Source organism: Zingiber officinale, chromosome 6A, assembly GCF_018446385.1.
Source record: "Zingiber officinale cultivar Zhangliang chromosome 6A, Zo_v1.1, whole genome shotgun sequence".
NCBI lineage: Eukaryota > Viridiplantae > Streptophyta > Magnoliopsida > Zingiberales > Zingiberaceae > Zingiber > Zingiber officinale.
In genome coordinates, this window is record NC_055997.1 from 97285588 (window position 1) to 97296183 (window position 10596).

Below are 10596 nucleotides of genomic sequence, written 5' to 3' on the forward strand. Positions count from 1 at the left end.
CATATAGTTTGATTTTGTAGTCTACTGCAGAATGGTATGTTATGTTACAACACATGAAGAACAGTTATGTTTTCCTAGTTTTCAGTAGCAAATCTTTGTTTAGTTGCAAGGTGTGTACAATGTCACAATGTGGGTGAAGATGTCGTGGGATACTTGATTGTAGTTTAGTTCTTAAAGTATGTAATTAAAGGTACTGCAGATTTTTGGTTAGTAATATAGCACAGTTTTTGTTAAGCATGATAGGGCAGAATGTTATGTGGAATTTAGTAACATAGTATGCAGATTTTGTTAAACTTATAATATGCAGAATTTAGTAGTATAGTGCAGAATTTTAGTATAGTTAGATCTCTTTGTATGCTTAAGTTGTTTTACTTTCACAGCATGCTTAAGTTGTTCTAGTTTCCTAATTGCTAATGGAATAACATGAGCAGTTCTATTTTTATAGCATGCAGATTTTTATAAGTAAAGTATGCAGATTTTTAATAAGCAGATTTTCATAAGTATTGCATGCAGATTTTAGATAAGCTTAGTATGCAGATTTTGATAAACTTAATATGCAGATTTTTATTAAGCTTTACATGCAGATTTATGTTAAGCTTTATATACAGATTTTCAGTACGTAGAGTGTGTTCTAGTGCACCCCAAGTGCTTGATAAAATGCTTAGCTCAATATAATGCTACAGTAGGCATTTTAATAGCTCAGTTAATGCAGTAGAAGCATATAAAATAACTTATTTAGTCTTGCTTCAGCTTATATGGGACTACGGTCCAATAGGTGGGCTCCCACAGTTGCCTCTAGGTTTAGATAACCTAGTTCTAGGTTCAGATAACCTAGTTAAAGCAAGGTAAGAAAATTAGCTATGAAATCAGTATTTTATTTTCAGCAGTGGCACTGTACTGGATTAGATATCCATTGGGTTGGGCTCCCACAGTCGTCCCTAGGTTTAGATAACCTAGCAAACCCTACTAGACTCGGAACTTGCAATCCCGGGTTTAGTTAGGGATGCGCGCACAGCAAGTACAGTTGCCGGGCCCATCAGCAGCATGATTATTATTTTAATCTATTATGTAAATAGTTTTCAAAACTTCACAAATTAGTTATGTGAATACAAGTTAGACTCAGTTTAGCATTAATTAGTTTAGCTAGATATCAATTCAGTTTCTTATTGATACTTATGAGCATGATTAGCTATACATGTTTAGTATTTCAGTTAGTATGATTCCTTTATTGGTTTATGAGCATGATTAGCTATACATGTTTAGTATTTCAGTTAGTTAGATTTCTTTGCTATTTATGAGCATGATTATCTTTACATGTTAGCTTTTCAGTTAGTTTCTTTGCTATTTATGAGCATGAGTAGATTTACATGTTAGCATTCAGTTTTAGCATGTTTTTATTTATATACATGCATATCGAGTTTTTTTGAGTAGGATAGCGCTCACTAAGCTTTTAGCTTATAGATACTATTTTCCTCCTACTGCAGATAAAGGAAAAGCTAAAGTATAAGGAAGAAGGCGACAAGGAGATGCTGTGACGGTGTGTGATGTGTGGACTATGGAGATCCTTGAGACTTAGCTAAAGAACTCACTTAGTTTAAGAATTTGTTTAGCTTAATTTCTTATTAAGTTGATAAGAAAATTTTGTAGTAGGAAGTTATGTTTCCGCTTTTCATTACTTACATGATTTGATTTATTAAACTGCGTGGTTGTGAAAATATATGTTCCAGCCGCCTGTGGCTGAGTATACTCTGTATGTATTTAAGGATATGGTCACCGGTACAGGGGAGACTCTGCCGAAATTTTTCGGTAGGGTTTCCATGTGATATTTTTATCATACCGGTTAAGTAGAGTTAGTAGTCAAGTAACGGTCATCCTTAGAGTGTAGTAGTAGTAAGAAGGGTGGTCGTTACACTTAGATCGTCGGAAAATCCCTCCAAGAAGGTGAGGAATCGCCCAAATCTTGTTTTCTCCCAAAAGGTAGAACCCCCCTTTCAAAGGATGAAAGAAACCCTTATATAGAGCAGAGATTTTGGGCGCCACACGACCCCGAGTCCCGGTCGTGTTGGCCTAGGTCATTCTCTTCACTGCCCATCTCACACGGTCGTGTGATGCACACGACCGTGACATGTTCTGCCATTGCCATCCTTGCACGGTTGTGTAGATCTGTTGGTTGCTACTCGGAATATCATACTGGTTCCCCTGTATAAAAATTTTGTACAAGTCCTGAACCTTTCCTAATAGCCTATTGTGTTCTTTAGAAATTAAATTTGGAATCGCAAACAGAACTTAACATTATTAATTCCAATTCAATTTATCTATTCTTAATGGTTTAGACTTGAATCGCAAACAATGCTTAATATTATTGATCCAAATCCACCCAAGTTACAAATTCAATTAAATATTAATTTCAGATATTGGCTTCCAGGTTAAACATGACGAGGCACTAGGCCTTCTTGGGTATGAGAGCATCCACCACTTCCTATACAAAGCCTTTCAATGAAATTTAATATTTAATTTCCTTCTAGTAACCCTAGGTTTAACCAAAAGGAACAATCGAATCACAAGTTCGAAAAATAAAAGAAGCACAAAATCGAAAACATAAATTCTATAACCTAGAATCGTAAGCCTATTGTGTTTGGTATTTCAAAATCCATACAAAGAAAACTAGTATGATGCGGAATAAAACTACTAGTTATACATTTCTTTGTAAGCAACAACCTCTTGATCTTCTATTGTATTTCTCTTCTTTTCTTGGACGTCGTGTGGGCAACGATCTATCAAGAAGAAAACCACCAAAGCCCTCCTTGCTTCCAAGTTTCGGCCACTACCACAATGCTCCAAGGGATGTTAGAAAACAATGCCTCCATCCTCTACTTTTTCACCTCCAAGCTACCGACCACCAAGTGCTCCACCAAGGAAGATGTCGCCGACCACAATGCAGAAGAGAAGGAGAAGAGGTAGGGTCGGCCACCAAGGATGGAGGAGAGGAACAATAGAATAGGTTTTGTGTTTCATGAAGGCACCCTCTCTCCCTCTTTTATATGTTGGTTGCTACTCGGAAAATCTAGAGGTTCCACTGTACAAAAATTTTGTACAAAGGTCTGAACCTTTTCCTAGCTACCATGTGTTCTTTTAAATTAAATTTTGGATCGCCTGCGGAACTTAACACGTTTGTGTTGGTGCGGGAAGCATCTAACGATCGAACCTGAGTTTTGATAATGGCAAAGGATTCAAAGTTAAGGTGTATTGTGATCTAACATGTTGAATGAGTATTTCAGGAAAAGTCCTAACTGCGGTTAGGCAGGTGAAAAACCCTAGGGGGTGGTAACCCTAGGTCCTAGGGGGTGGTAACCCTAGGTGGAGAAAAGTCCTAGCTGCGGTTAGGCAAAGGGAAAAACCCTAGGGGGTGGTAACCCTAGGTCATAGGGGGTGGTAACCCTATGCGGAAAGTCTTGGCAGGTCGGTGGCTTCAAGCAAAAGTCCTAGGGGGTGGTAACCCTAGGTGGAAAGTCCTGGTGTCGCGAACCTGGTGAAAGACTGGACTAGCCGGGAAGCGGATGTCCAGCAGAAAGTCCGGCAGCATCCGAGCAAAAGTCCAATCGATCCGGAGGATCGCACTGGCAAGTAAATCTCCGAGTGGAGTAGGTGAGGACGCGTTCCCGTAGAGGGAACAGGTCGAGTCGACCTAGGGTTTCGGTTGGAAACCCGTCGCCTCGGATAGTCCGGAGACTATCATTATCACTTCTATTATGTTTACGTGCTAACTTTGTTTTGTAGGGTATGTGTTTGGGACTAACACATTTTGCGAGAACAAAGGAGCAAGTTACAACTTGGATGAGTGTCCGAGGCGCTCCATGGAGCTTGGGCGCCTCGAGTCTGAACCAGAAAAGCCAGAAGGTTGGGCGCCTTAGATGAAGTTCAAGGCGCCTTGGGTCGAAGGTTGAAGGAACTGGATGAAGTTCGACCAAGTCTGTGCTCTCCCCGGTGACTCGGCTGTTTAAGGCGCCTTGAAGGGCTTCAAGGCGCCTTGAACCCCATAGGGGTCTCGAGCAGCAGCTCAAGACAACGAATTCCAAGTCTTCTTTCTTCAACGTACTGCTCCGAAAGACTCCCGGAAGTGCTGCTACAAGTCTCCGACGACCCAGAGCTCCAAGATTTCTCTTTTCGTCGTCGGTATAAATTTCTTTTATCGCATTTCTTGTAATACTTAGTTTGTAATAATCGAGCTTATAGTTGTTGCCCACCGGAAGCGATCAAGGATCGCGGGCCTTCGAGTAGGAGTCGCCTTAGGCTCCGAACGAAGTAAAAATCTCTTGCGTCTTTGTGTGTTTGTTTTTATTCCGCTGCATTAACTCTTACGCTTTTTACGATTCCGATAATCGAACGAAATAGCCACGAGCGCTATTCACCCCCCCTCTAGCGCGTCTCGATCCAACAATTGGTATCAGAGCGGGGTCGTCTTGAATCAGTGCAACCACTATTCAAGACAATTTTTTTTCGTGGTTTTGTTCGGAGTCAATTAGAATTTAGCCTCATAGCTATATTCTAATTTCTTTTTACGAATCGATTTTTTGCCCGAAGTTGGTGCAACACCACTCGAGCTCGTAATTATTACTATTCTCTTCCCACACTACTAATCCAAGACTCAGTCTTGGAATAGATCTTGTTGTTTTTTGTTCTTTTAGATCTAAATGGCCCAACTAGAAGGATATAGCACCGTTCGCCCCCCACTATTTTCCGGAGAAGACTTCGGATATTGGAAGGGGCGAATGGAAATATATCTAAAGATCCAGTTCGACACCTGGATGATCGTCAGAACAGGACTACAACTACCAACTGGTACCGATGGTAAGCCTACATCCTGTGAAAACTGGGAGCCCGCATTTATCAAGAAGGTGGAAGCCGACGCCAAAGCCACCTGCACCATCTAATGCGGTCTGACCAAAGAAGAGCTCAACAGAGTCGGTCCATTCTCCTCCGCAAAGGAACTATGGGAGAAACTGATCGAACTACACGAGGGCACCTCAGAAACCAAGGTAAGTAAGCGTGATTTGTTATTAAATAAACTATACAATTTAGGACGGCAAGCTCTTTGCACGCCTGAATTCAAGATATCCTGAATTCTCTACATGGAATCGGGCAGAAGGTAGAAAACAGAGATATAATAAGGTATGCCCTTAACTCATTCCCTAGGAGTACACTATGGGCATCAATGGTAGATGCCTATAAAGTCTCTAAGGATTTGTCTTCCTTAAAATTAGATGAATTGTTTAGTGAATTCGAACTCCATGAACAGACTAATGCACGGCCATCCGAGAAAGGGATTGCTTTGGTTGCAGGAACGAGTCGAACACGGGAATCAAGAGGACGGCAAAAAATTGAATCGGAATCAGAAGACGAATCCGATTCAGAAGATGAACTGGCCGGCGAATTTGTGAATCTTGTAAAGAAACTCTACAAGAAGAAGAAGGGATTCAACAAGAAAGATCTGAAGAAGGCAGTTCAATCCAAGGAGGCCCAATCAAAGACAAAATTTGAAGTCACATGTTACGGGTGCAACCAGAAGGGCCATATCAAGGCCAACTGCCCCAATCAAAAGGAAGCCAAGAAGCAAAGAAGAAAGAAGGCTCTAAAGGCAACCTGGGACGAATCTTCTTCGGAGGACGAAGACGACGAACTCAACCAAACAAGTTTACTCGCATTAATGGCCCGGGACCAGATCAGCAAATCCGAGAGCGAGTCAGAAGCCACGGATCCGCATCCGTTTCCGAAGGACCAGACTCCGCTGTAAGTATTCCTAGACTCAATAATTTAGTCAATTATTTACTTCGCAAATTAGCTAAGTCAAATTTGAAAATTAAGTCACTTTTAAGAGAAATAACCACTCTTAAAGGAGTAACTAACTCAAAATCTTTAACTGAAGATTCAACTCAAGTACAACGACTTGAGAAAGAAAATTCAAATCTGAAAAATCAGTTAAACGAGTTAAAAATTACTCTAGAAAAGTTCTCTCTGGGTTCCAAGAATTTGGATCTAATTCTTGGGACACAAAGAGCTGTCTACAATAGAACTGGGCTAGGATACAAAAGTAAAAAGAAATATAAATCCTATTTATCTTTAATAAACAAACAAAGTAGTAAATCAGTCCAAGCATGGGTCCCCAAGTCCAACTTGGTCAATCAAGTTGGACTTGGTCAATATTGGGTCCCGAAGGATCAAATACACTACCTCGATAGACCATATCGAGGCTATGATCCAGGGGGAGCAAAAAGAAAAACAATCTTAAAAATTTGAAATTCAAAATTAAATTTAAAATTTGAAATGAAATTAAATTCAAATTTCAAAATTCGAAATTCTAAATAAAAAATTCAAATTTCAAAATTCGAAATTCTAAATCAAATTCGAAATTCTAAATTCGAAATTCTAAATCAAAAATTCAAATTTAAATTCGAAATTCTAAATTCAAAAATAGATGGTGGATCCAAACTAGCTGGCACCTCCAACTGAACTACCCGACAGGGTAACTGAACCTAATTTACCCGAAATGGGTAAAACAAGAGTAGATTACCCGGCAGGGTAATTAAGGACAGTTTAAAAAGGGCTGAGTTTAACTTTAACCACAGTACTGGTGAAGTTTTTGGATGATAGTACGTTAGGGAAACTTGGACATCGCATGTCTAGGAAGATATGGCTTCGACCTGGTGCATTTGGCCAAGTGGAACTGACCGAACCTACCTTTAAATGGATCCTAACTAGTTAGACCAGGGTTTAGTATTAAGTTTAATGGGTAGGACTATTTGGGAAACCTCGAAGGCATGGTTACTTTAATGAGTTCCTTGTGACTCACCATAGCCCAGAAGTTTATCCAAAGAATGCTTACTTGTTGAACCCAAAGCTAAACCTGAATCTAACACAAAGTTAAACCTTACCCCAAAATTCAACCATAATTCATCTCACAACAATTATAGGGTTCCCTGATTGACAATTTAGATCGAGTGAGATGACTAAGGAATTAAAAGTTCAAATTCAAAATTAAATTCGTAATTAATATCATGTTTTTTAATGAAATTCATTTAAAATTTATTTGAAAAATCTTTCAAAATCATTTTCAAAATTATTTTAAAATTATTTTAAACTTAATTTCAAAATCATTTTCAAAATCTGTTCAAAATTATTTTAAACTTAATTTCAAAATTATTTTCAAAATCTGTTCAAAATTATTTTAAACTTAATTTCAAAATCATTTTCAAAATCTTTTCAAAATTATTTAAAAATCTTTTCAAAATCTTTTCAAAATCATCTTAAAAATCTTTTCAAAATTATTTAAAAATCTTTTAAAAGTCATTTCAAAATCTTTTAAACTTAATTTCAAAATCTTTTCAAAATTATTTCAAAATCTTTTCAAAATTATTTAAAAATCTTTTCAAAATCATTTTAAAAATCTTTTCAAAATTATTTAAAAATCTTTTAAAAATCATTTCAAAATCTTTTAAACTTAATTTCAAAATCTTTTCAAAATTATTTCAAAATCTTTTCAAAATTATTTAAAAATCTTTTCAAAATTATTTAAAAATCTTTTAAAAATCATTTCAAAATCTTTTAAACTTAATTTCAAAATCATTTTCAAAATCTTTTCAAAATTATTTAAAAATCTTTTCAAAATTTTTTCAAAATTATTTAAAAATCTTTTAAAAATCATTTCAAAATCTTTTAAACTTAAATCATTTTCAAAATCTGTTCAAAATTATTTTAAACTTAATTTCAAAATCATTTAAAATCTTTTCAAAATCATTTTAAAAATCTTTTCAAAATCATTTTAAAATCTTTTAAAATCTTTTCAAAATTAATTTTCAAAATCAATTTCAAAATTAATTTAAAATCTTTCAAAATCAATTTAAAATCTTTTCAAAATCATTTTAAAAATCTTTTCAAAATCATTTTAAAAATCTTTCAAAATCATTTCAAAAATCCTTCAAAATCATTTTAAAATCATTTTAAAAATCTTTTCAAAATTCTTTTAAAATCTTTTCAAAATTATTTTAAAATCTTTTAAAATATTTGAAAAATCATTTCAAAATCATTTTAAAATTATTCAAAATCTGTTAAAAATTTATTTCAAAAATCTTTTAAAAATCATTTCAAAATCATTTTAAACTTAATTATTTCAAAATCTTTGAAAAATCATTCCAAAATCATTTAAACTTTTTCAAAATATTAATCAATTAATTTCAGAATATTATTCAATTAATTTCAAAATATTAAAAGGGTTTAAAAATCTTTTCTTCTCAAATCATATTATGACTGCAAATGTTAACTCCAATTAATTTTCACTATAGTCTTCAAGTTTAATATTTACTAATTTGAAATTCAAACTTATATTTTCAATAATCTTAATTGACAAAGTTTATTTTATCTGACACTTACTCATAAGCCAAACATGCCTGAAAACCTAGAATGGGTGAGATGAAAAATTCAACAAAATATAAAAGACCCATTATATTTTTGGACTCTAGGAATCTAGGACTCATTATAGGGATTCATGTTTGCATTAGTTAAGGGGGAGTGAACGGAGTCAAACTAATTATCAAGTTTCTATTGAAGAGCTTTTCAAATTTAATTAAATATCTTTTGAAAAAACTTTTCAAATAGAAATATTTAGATTTAGCATGCTTGTAATTTAGGGCTCTGATACCTAATCAAATCAAATTTAAAATTTAATTAACTTGACTCATACTTGGACTTAACGACAAACTGAATTTAACTTAACTAAACATTTAGCTACTCCCTCTTTGCTAACAAAAGACTTTAAACTAAATATCTTTCAAACTTGAGAATGTTTTTAAGCTAAAATACTTAAAACTTTAGCTACATTTTCTAACTTTTACATCTTTTCAAAATCACCCTTGAAGACTCCTTCAAAAGTCAAGTTTGCAAAAGGCTTAGCTAAGTGATTTCTATGAAAATTAAAAGCTAAGTCAATGTTTCAAAAGAAAAATTCTTATTTTTTAATTTTTATTTCACTTAGCAAAAAGTTAAACAATGAAAATTAATTATAACAAAGCTAAGTGTTATAAAAGCTATTTCAAAATTTTCTAAGTATTACTAGTGTTTAAAAATTTCAGATTTTTTTTAAAAAAAAGGGTGATAAATTTTCAAATGTTGTCTACTCTTATCCCTCTTTAAAAAGTTAAGCATCAAACTAACTTGCTCTTCTGAAAAATTCAGACTTCTTTCACACTGGTATATTTTGATATATGGCAAAGGGGGAGAGTAGGAAAATTCAAAAGTAGGAAAATTCAAAAAACAAAAAGGAGGGCTTTTATTAAGGGGGAGTTTAGTATTACAAAGTTAAAAGTTTCCAGCTTAACTGTGCTTGCATTTAAAGTTTACTTACTTAAGCTTGGTTAAAACTTAATGCATCTATTTGTTATCGCATGTTTTTTTACTTAACTTTGAATTTGGGTTGTCATAATCAAAAAGGGGGAGATTGTTGGTGCGGGAAGCATCTAACGATCGAACCTGAGTTTTGATAATGACAAAGGATTCAAAGTTAAGGTGTATTGTGATCTAACATGTTGAATGAGTATTTCAGGAAAAGTCCTAACTGCGGTTAGGCAGGTGAAAAACCCTAGGGGGTGGTAACCCTAGGTCCTAGGGGGTGGTAACCCTAGGTGGAGAAAAGTCCTAGCTGCGGTTAGGCAAAGGGAAAAACCCTAGGGGGTGGTAACCCTATGCGGAAAGTCTTGGCAGGTCGGTGGCTTCAGGCAAAAGTCCTAGGGGGTGGTAACCCTAGGTGGAAAGTCCTGGTGTCGCGAACCAGGTGAAAGACTGGACTAGCCGGGAAGCGGATGTCCAGCAGAAAGTCCGGAAGCGTCGAATGCTGATCAAAAGTCCAGTCGATCTGGAGGATCGCACTGGCAACAGGTAAATCTCCTGAGTGGAGTAGGTGAGGACGCGTTCCCCGTAGAGGGAACAGTAGGCGTCGAGTCGACCTAGGGTTTTCGGTTGGAAACCCGAAGTCAGGCTCGGATAGTCCGGAGACTATCATTATCACTTCTATTATGTTTCTGTGCTAACTTTGTTTTGCAGGGTATGTGTTTGGGACTAACACATTTTGCAGGAACAAAGGAGCAAGTTACAACTCGGATGAACAGTGTCCGAGGCGCCTCCATGGAGCTTGGAGGCGCCTCGGGTGGAAAAGCTGAGGGTTGGAGGCGCCTTAGATGAAGTTCAAGGCACCTTGGGTCGAAGGTTGAAGGCGCCTTGGGTAGGTGAAGGCGCCTTGAACTGGATGAAGTTCAACCAAGTCTGTGCTGATCTCCGCGGGTGACTCGGCTGTTTAAGGCGCCTTGAACTTCCACCAGCAGCTTTGTATAACGAATTCCAAGTCTTCTTTCTTCAACGTGCTGCTCCGAAAGACTCCCGGAAGTGCTGCTACAAGTCTCCGACGACCCAGAGCTCCAAGATTTCTCTTTTCGTCGTCGGTATAGATTTCTTTTATCGCATTTCTTGTAATACTTAGTTTGTAATAATCGAGCTTATAGTTGTTGCCCACTGGAAGCGATCAAGGATCGCGGGCCTTCGAGTAGGAGTCGC